General features: G+C 46.1%; 1 long non-coding RNA gene across 1 annotated transcript; it reads left to right on the top strand.

The window, feature by feature from the left end:
- The first annotated feature begins 3,096 nt into the window (after window positions 1-3,096).
- On the top strand, window positions 3,097-7,897 carry LOC124098592 (uncharacterized). Its single transcript, XR_006853625.2, has 2 exons — window positions 3,097-3,850; window positions 6,424-7,897. It is a non-coding gene; the product is annotated as an uncharacterized LOC124098592 (long non-coding RNA).
- Window positions 7,898-9,249: the final 1,352 nt, after the last annotated feature.

Raw genomic sequence — 9,249 nt, 5'->3', positions numbered from 1 at the left:
TGTTTTTGTAATTCCCTACAATTTGAAATCTTCTTGTCACATAGAGGACTTGGGGTCTTCATTAAAAGGGGACTGTGGCTATAAGCGCTGAAGAATCATTGACTCCAACCCTGAGCGCCCACTCCTCACCCACCCTCCCCTCACCGCTCACCGCTCCCCGCCCCAGCGCTGCCTCTGCTGGGCTGGTTCTGGTTAATACAGCTGTACTTCTGCTCCTAAAGAATGCTTGCTGCCGACTCCGTTGTCTTAGTAAGTTACTGTTATGTTATTTTTAATGTGCCTTCCAGCTAGAAAATCTTGCTGCCTAATGAAGCGTTGTAATTGTAATGGGAACTCTTGCTGCTTAGGATGCTAGATCCCCCTCGTGTCTTGAACTGTAATGCTGCTCTGCTGAGGCACTGCCACCCAGAGGACCCCTCCTCCTCGGCCTGGTCAGCTGCAGGGTGCGCTTCTGCCTGGTCCCTCCTCATCTGCATCTTGGTTTTCTACAGGGGAGCACTCGGCTCCCTCCTGCAGGTTGTCTAGACATCTGGCTGTCCTGTCGCTCTAAATGATGAAGCCCACGCCTGTCCGAGTGCTGCCTGTGACCAGCTCAGCTGCGCCTTCCGAGTGAGGACTGGCTTCTGTTGCTGAGACGTCCTCAGGCCTACCCTACCTCTGTATTTGAAACAAATAAATCCTAGGTGCAACTGGGGTTATTTTAAAGAAGTACCTTTTGTGCTTATTGAAACAACAGACTTGTGGGCAAGAATAAGCATTTTGGAGCCTGGTGTGGTACCTCACACCTGTAATCCCAGCGGCTCACAGGAGGATCATGAGTTCAAAGCCAGCCTCCTCAAAGGCGAGGTGCTTAGCAACTCAGTGAGACCCTGTCTCTAAATAAAATACAAAATAGGGCTGGGGATGTGGCTCAGTGGCCGAGTGCCCCTGAGTTCAATCCCTGGTACCCCAAAAGAAAGCATTTTGGAAGCAGTGACACTGACAGGACCTTTTCTGTCTTTACACTCACACGTGCTGCACACCATACGGTGCAGAAACCACAGGAGGATTTCTTGATCAGTTTGGCAGAATAAATTACCCAGTGCCAACCACATTAGTAAAATTAAGTTACCTTTGTCCTTCAGATGTAATTTCTAAGCATTAGGAAGTCTTTACTATTTTAGAAAACATTTGTAAACCAAGCATTCTGAGCTTCAGACCATAGGATAATCAAGTACTTTTCTATTAGTGGAAGCAGTTTCAAAGTGAAGTATCCTAATTTACTCCTTTTCAAGTAGATCAAAAATTGTCTTAATGACTTAACAAAATATTTCATCAGTATATTCTTTCCCCTTTCTAAGAAGAGTCCCTGGGAAGAACAGTGCATTCAGCTGTTGCCTGACACCTTGAAGACCCCATAGGTGGCCCCCCCTGAAGACCACACTGTGACTAATGTCAGCACAACCTAGGATAGAGCTGGAGAGGGACTCACCAGGTCACAGCTCCAAAATAAAGCCCCCAGGAGCAAAGGTACCATGTGCCATTGTGTTTCAAGTAAACACTGACCTTGGTAGGTCAAAAGCAAGCATGCCGTCCTTTCATCCTGACCATTAAATAACAGTGGGGTGACAGTCTTGTGTCTGCTAAAGGCACTCCCACATCGTGCCTCCTGGCCTAGTGGGCCTCATCATCCCATCACTTAACTTAGACCTTTGGTTTTTCTGAGAGTTCTTGCAGCACAGAACAGCCCTGTTGGGCTTGGGGACAATGAACTGTCCTTTAGAAGATGTGGATGGCATGCAGGTCTGGAGTTCAGCAGGGCTTGGGACTGGTTCCCATTATTTAGCCAGTGTTTTATATTTGAGAATCATTGAGCTGGCTCCAGCATCTGCATGGTGGGAGCCAGCTATGTCTAGACAGTTACAGCTTCCTGTCCTCCAGCTCCTGAGAAGTCAGATCACCTTAGGAAATTGGGTATTATCTAGCAAGACTAAAACAACGTGGGCATTTTTCCCCTCAAATATGCCAAGCCCCTCCATTGGAAAGTTGCAAGTTCAAGAAGAAAGGCTTGACTCATGCCTCAGGCCTCAGCCCCAGCAGACCTGTCTCTCCCGGCCGTCCCCGCATAGCTGTGCTCAGCACTGCCATCTGCCCTCCTTGTCTGGCTCCCTCTCCACCCTTTGCCCGTCATTAGCATCCTGCTCTGCTGTGTTCTAAGACCTCTGCACCCTGTACTCTAGACCTCTGACTTCAGCAGACATTTACCAACTGTGTTGTGGCTTTTTTGGCACTAAAAAACATGTTGACTGGAAATAATGTACTCCTTATTTAAAATACTCAAGACTGTTTAGTCCTTTATTGGAATTTTATTTGGAAAATATATATCTTTCTGAAGATTTGTACCTAAGTTTCCTTTGATTACAACCAAAATCATTTGTTAACCCTTTTATTACTTAAGCAAATATTCAATTACATGGTTTATTATCTAATGGAGTGTGTATTAGGTTTTTATTATCTAAAAATATTTAATTATTTGTGACTAATATTTTGGGGGACAAAGGGTGGCTAGGAATTGAAGCCAGAGCCTCGTGCATACTAGGCAAGCACACAACCACTGAGCTACATCTCAGCCCTCTAATACATTTTTCCAGTGGTTCAAATGAAAAACTAAAATAACTTCTGTCTAGAACAACTGTATTCACTGTATCCTTTATATGATAAAATGAGTGAATTGTAAGTTAATCTAATAACTGAAAATTTGAATTTACATTAAAGTATTTAAAAGTAAATATTTGATCTACAAAATAAATTTTTATTCAAAAGAATTATTCAGCATACTTGTGTACAGTATTTTAAGTACTTCTTCGGGGAAATGATGAGCATAATGCACAGGTTTTTAGAGAGGACTGGGGGGCAGGGGGAACCAGATAATGGGATTCCACCTCAGGCTAGCTTGGACAGAAAATGATTTCGGTTTTCAGCTTGCACAACCAAAGTCTGGGCAAGGCACACTAAGATGCCATCAGAACTCTCCTCTCTATAAGCACCTAGGGCCCATGTCTGCAGCTACCTCTGACACAAGCCTCACCCTGATTAGCTCCACTCTGAGAACACCTGGAAAGGAATGGTCTGGGGAGGGGTGGGGGGGCAGGGCTGCAGCAAGCATCAGCCTCCTGAGGGGTGCTGTGGTTCCTTGCTGCATGCTCACCTCCCTGGGAGCCTACTGGGCAGGTTTCCCAGGAATCAGCTCTGTGAGCAGAGTTTCAGGGTAATCAATGTCTGCTCCACAGGAATGCTTTGGAAAATTGGGCAAATGAAATAGAAAAGTAGTCAGGAAATTAATGCTGGGTACCTTTCATTTTCTCCAACTAGAAATCTTAAAGTTAGAATCAGAGCAACTAGACTTGAGGGTTAGCAGCAGTTTCTAAAAGGTGATTAGCCTCTGAGATAGGGAAAGGCCCTGAGTGATCTGCAAACTCTGCCTTCAAGTTCGCAAATGGTGTGTTAGATGTGAGTCACCGTCCACCCCGTCCTCTCTGGGCCCCATTTCACATCTGTGGTGCATGAGCAAACTCAGTCCTTTTCACTTTGGGCCTTTGGTTTTTCCAAAAATAAGAAAATTGTTTTAAAGGAAAGCATTTTCTAGAAACAGATTTCTCTCTGGAATCTGAGCCTCAGGCGTTCCAAGGCAGAGCTTCACGTTCATTGGTGTGCCAGTCACGTCTCCATTGTAATCTGCAGTTTCCACAGGAGGCTCCTGCCATGAAGCCTAAGGGTGCTGGGCCCATGGGCACTGAGAGAGGCCACTGTCCAGCAGCGTCTTCAGCCTACAGATCACTGAGATTCTCGTCGTCTTATCGCACATATGCAGGTAACTATTTTGAGACCCACAGTTTAAGGAATGAGTATTTGAAATACATAAGTATAAAGAAGGCCTTAACTTTTCCTTTCAGTTTAATCCTTTTTTCTCTTTCCTTTTTTGCACACGCACTAATATTTCAGTAAACCCTATTCAGTTCATGATTCTGAAGCCTCAGTCGGCTCAGTATTAAAGCCCCGGAGCTGTATTCGGAGGGTAGATGCAGCTTAGCATATCATTTCTGCTGCTGCTGTTTTTCAGCAATGATTCTTCAAACCCCTGCCCCTAGGCCACCTCAGTGTCCTGGACACTCATTCTCTCAGGAGGTCAGACACAGCTGCTTGGTGGTATCTTTTTCTCCACAGACAGCATAAAAGTCAATATCTTTTCCTAAACAGAAGTATTTTTTACTATTTCTTTCATGTTTGCATAGTATTATAGTTTGCATGACCAGCATTCCAGGGGCTATTGTAATAGGCAGTGTCTCTTCAACCTCAAGAATTGCTGTCTGTGCCAGGCACAGTGGCACACACCTGTAATCCCAGTGGCGTAGGAGGATCCCAAATTCAAGGCCCACCTCAGCAACTTAGCAAGGCCCTAAACAATTTAGTGAGACTCTATCTCAAAATAAAATATAAAAAAAGGGCTAGGGATGTGGCTCAGTGATTGAGTGCCCCTGGGTTCAACCCGTGGTACCAAAAACAAAAGAATTGGTGTCTGTGCAAACCTTAGTGGCTAAGACTGTGAAGAAAAGATGAAGCCCGGAAGAGCATGATGTTCAGTGAGCCCATGGAAACATGCACAGTTGTTTTTGTTACTGTCATTGTTTTTTACATATGTGTCAGTTGCATGGAGGCTTTCAGCAGCAGGTAACATCAAACAAGCAGAAGCTTCCACCTAATGTCTTTTTTATTACTTCAGTGTAGAAATAGGAAGTCCTCAGGATTGGATTGACAGCTCAAGGCTGCCTTCATGCAATAGATCTCCTTTCATCTTTCCACCTTCCTTGCCTTCCTTAAGTGTTAGCTTTCTGCTTCAGACTGAGGGTGATCTGATCACAAGAAGGCTGCCACAGCTCCAGGCATCCTATCCTCACATGACCGGCATCCAAAGCAAAAGAGAGAGGGAGAGAGAGGTGAGTGCAGAGGGACTCTTCAGAAAGAGAGGGAGAGAGAGGTGAGTGCAGAGAGACTCTTCTCATGTCTCTTTCCTTTAAATCAAGAATGATTGCCCACCATAGAAAACCCTTTATATCACATAGACTGGGATTGAGTCACACAGATTACAAGGGGAATGGTTAGTAGTTTTAGCTGCTCTGGTAGGAGGAGGGCAAGCCAGAAGAGGGCTGGGCATGGTCATCAGGTTGGCATTCAACAGTGCTGGTTACATGTTCACGAAAATAAAGCACAGGCCATGCAATCAGTGCCACCCCTCAGTGGCCGGATACACTTATTTCCAGCAGTATTGTGGGTAATTTTATTTTATTCTGTTTCACAATATATTTTTACTGGTTTTCCAACCAAATCTACAATTACTTTTTTTTTTAATGTCATGACTAGTTTCTAAGATCCAACTATAATTCTGGACTAACTCGGATGCCTGGGGGAAGGGGTTATTATTTAGACAATCCACACACACCTTTGGGTAGTTCTCAAAACTCCTCTATATAGTTTTGTTTTGTTGTTTGGTACCAGGGATTGAACCCAGAGGTGCATAAACTGAGCCACATCCCCAGCCCTTGTTCATATTTTATTTAGAGACAGGGTCTTGCAGAGTTGCTTAGGGCCTCGTTAAGTTGCTGAGGCTGGCATTGAACTTGTGATCCTCCTGCCTCAGCCTCCAGAACTGCTGGGATCACAGGCCTGAGCCACCACACCTAGCAGGTCATATGGTTTTAACCAAAGTGTAGCCTAGGCCACCTGCAGCTCCCTTTTGCTCAAAAGGAACAGGAGGGGAGCTGCCACACCGAAGTCTCTTTTGGCTCAGTTGTTGTTGTGGCCTTGCAAAGCCTGTGCTCCTGCACGCGTTGCTTTCCCCAGCTTCCTGCTTCCATCTTTTCCATTTTATAGGAAAAGCAAAAGAAAACCTACAGACAGTAGATAGCGTTCACAGTTGTTAAGGGATGCTTGTGGATAAGTAGCCCTCCCACTTATTCAGAGGGCAGGGTGGGGACTAGAACCCACTATGTTCTCCACCAAGCAACACTCTATTTATGGGATGCTGCAAATTACATACCTGTGCCTTCATCCAGGTATACCTGCAGAGAACAGGACTGTGACACATGTATGTAACAAAGTCAAGGCCAGGTGCTTACTGGGAGAGAAAAAGAAAAAATAATAAAAACACAAGAGACCTGGTCAAGGGTGGCGGATGTCTGAAATCCCAGCAGTTCTGGAAGCTGAAGCAGGAGGCTCACAAGTTCAATGCCAGCCTCAGCAACTTAGTGAGGCCCTAAGCAATTCAGCGAGACTCTGTCTCCAAATAAAATATTTAAAAGGATGGGGGTGTGGGTCAATAGTTGAGCGCTCCCTGGGTTCTATCCCAGTACCAAAAAAAAAAAAAAAATCTGAATTATCATTCATCAGGGTTCAAGGGGAACTAAATGAAGCCACCACCACCATCATCATATCAATATCATCATCATATGATTTTAAAGTCATTATATTCAAAACGTCGATGAGGAACAGAGCCGACTCCTGATGAGCACAAGGGGAGAAACGGAGATCCTGCGTCTGGGTTGGCTGCCAGGACCTGTAGGACACCAGGGCGGGGCAGGCTTTGCTGGTCGCTGCCCTGCTCTGTGGGTGGGGGACTCACAGCTTCTGCGGCAGCGGTCCCCATCTCTGGAGCGCGTCAGCCTGGGCCAGAAGGTGGCGCCACAGAGCCTGAGGGTGCACCGCAGGAGGGCTCCGGGAGGAGTCCAGGGTGCATCCGAACAGCCCTGGGCAAGCCCTCCCATTCCTCCAGCTGCCTGACCCAGGCCTGGGCAGGCAAGCCTGACATGCACCACTCCCCAACCCGGACAGTCTCTTGAGACTTTCGGACACCACCGGAGAGATGCCAGCCCTGTTGCACTGGCCCTCGCCCGCTGCACCCGGGGATCTCCCAGAGTTGGGAGGCGCTGACCAGGCCATCGCAGACTGGCTTCAGACCTTAGTTGTCTCATCTGTAGAAGAAAGTGATCTGGCCATCCTTTCCCCCCAGTTCCCCATACTGGTGGAGTGATCCAGCACATGCAGAGCTCATCACAATCATTAAAAATAACACAAGTGAACTTCCGACCCCTAACATTGCCCTGAATCGCCACAGTTCTTTGTCAAGATTTACTTCCTCCAAGAAGTTTCTAGATCCACCCCATTCTTCTCTGTGTACCTCCCTGTTAACATCTTGTGTCGGGGTGGGAAGTGTAGCCCCAGCTAGCAGCTAGACTCGAGGAGCAGGTCAGGAGTCTTAGAGCAAATGAGTTAATCATTAGTCCTGCCTCAAATAGTGATTTAGCTATGTGAAGACCCTCGCCTGATCTCAGCCCCAGAAACTCTTCCTCCTGTAACAGGATTTAGGGGGTAAGAACCAAAAGGCAAGAATGTGTTTGCTCAAAAGGGCCTCATTGCTAAGACAAACAATTCAGACCAGAGATGCATGTGCAGACCTAGGGAAGCAGGAGGATTAAGACTGGAGCCTTCTACCATGAATTCTACAAAACCAGTTCCAATTAGGACTCATCAGCCAAGACAAAAGAGTTGCCCTCATGTCGTTAGCTAAAGTATCTGTCCATTCAGAACCTAGAGGTGATACTTGGGCAGGACCTTCTAACAGTCTCCCCACTTCTTCAGTAAAAACTGGGACACAGGGGCTGGGGTTGTGGCTCAACGGAAGAGTGCTTGCCTAGCACATGAGAGGCAATGGGCTCCATCCTCAGCACCACATAAAAATAAAAAATAAAGGTTTAAAAAAAAATCTGGGACACAAAGAAGTTGCTGCTCTTCTAAGAGGACCCACTCTCTCCCTTGAGGGTGCTCCCCCCTTCTTTCCCTTCTAATAAACTTTGCTATATTTTTACCAAGTCTCCTGTCTTGCTTGAAATCCTCTCATTTGAAGGCATGAGAGCCCAGAACACAATATAATCTCCAATAAGATCTGACCTCAGGTATCATCTTTCTTCCATTACCTCCAGAGCCATGTTGCCTTGGGATGAATCCTGTGTGACCACAGACAACTGCCTTCTCAGTGATTCAGTTTCCTCATCAGTATTTTAGGTGTAATAACAATACAGTTGTCCCTTGGCATCTGTATGGGAGGTTCCAGGACCCCCCCCCCCCCCGCAATACAAAAATGCTTTGAGATGCTCAAAGCTTCTTATATGAAATGGGATAGCATTTGCAAATAACCTATGCACGTCTTTCTGTATACTCATCCCCAGCCCCATCCTGTTACTTCAATGATCTCTAGATTACTTCTAACACTAATATAATGTAAATGCTAGGTAAATAGTTGTCATACCGAATTGCTTTAGAAATAACAATGAAGAAAGTCTATATCTATTCCATGCAGATTCAATTTCTCTAAAATATCTCAGGACCTAGAAACAATTTTGTGTTAGTGCATCTTACTGTCTTCAGGGTGCTATTTTGAACTTGACCTGTTGTTTAATAGCTGTTTCTAAACATCTTGCAATGACTGTCCTTCATCTAGGGCCCCTTCCCAGTGCCAAAATAATGCTCCACCCCCAGCAGAGTCTTCAGTAAATGCTCACTGATTCCCATACCAATTGTTCAGAATTCAAGGCACGTTCTCCACCAGAATATTTAACAAAGATCATCTGCCCTCATTTGTAGATTCTGGATGATCATCAGAGACACGAGTTGTCACCTTCTGGCTTGCCTTGTTTCTCAGAAGCCTTGTGTCACACTGTCTTTAGCCACAGCTGCCCTGGAACCTTGGGACTTCCCTGTTCCCAGCTTCATGTGAAGCTGAAAACTGGCCACATGACTCTGAGGGGGCACCCAGAGTCATGTGGCACGTGTGGGAGTGGGAGAAAGTTGAGCTGCCATGGATACACACTGGAGGGAGAGAGCAGGAGCCCCCCTCAAAGGTCAGCATCCTCTGGGGTGGGGGGGCGCTGGGCTAGAGCTTCCCACCATTACAAAAACACTGTGTTGGGTAGGATCTGCTGCTGCTACCTTTTGGCTGCGTTGACAATTGGAATCTTCCAGATTGTTCCTTGTGTGCTTATAACCCGTCTTTGGAGTAATATGATGTGGGTGGATGCCATTTATAGAAGCACATGGACCAATCGGCCTACGCCTCGAAGGAACACTGGCTCTCCACTCTCCCTGTGGGTCTTGCAGAACAACACATTATGTCAGTCTGTTCAGGGGAGAAGAGAGGAGAAAGGACGTCATTCAACTTAA

Source organism: Marmota monax, unplaced genomic scaffold (genome assembly GCF_021218885.2).
Source record: "Marmota monax isolate L192 unplaced genomic scaffold, Marmota_monax_Labrador192_F-V1.1 WCK01_AAM20220418_F8-fsc00029, whole genome shotgun sequence".
NCBI lineage: Eukaryota > Metazoa > Chordata > Mammalia > Rodentia > Sciuridae > Marmota > Marmota monax.
Note: the sequence above shows the minus strand (reverse complement) of the source record. Positions and strands in the feature narration are given on the sequence as shown.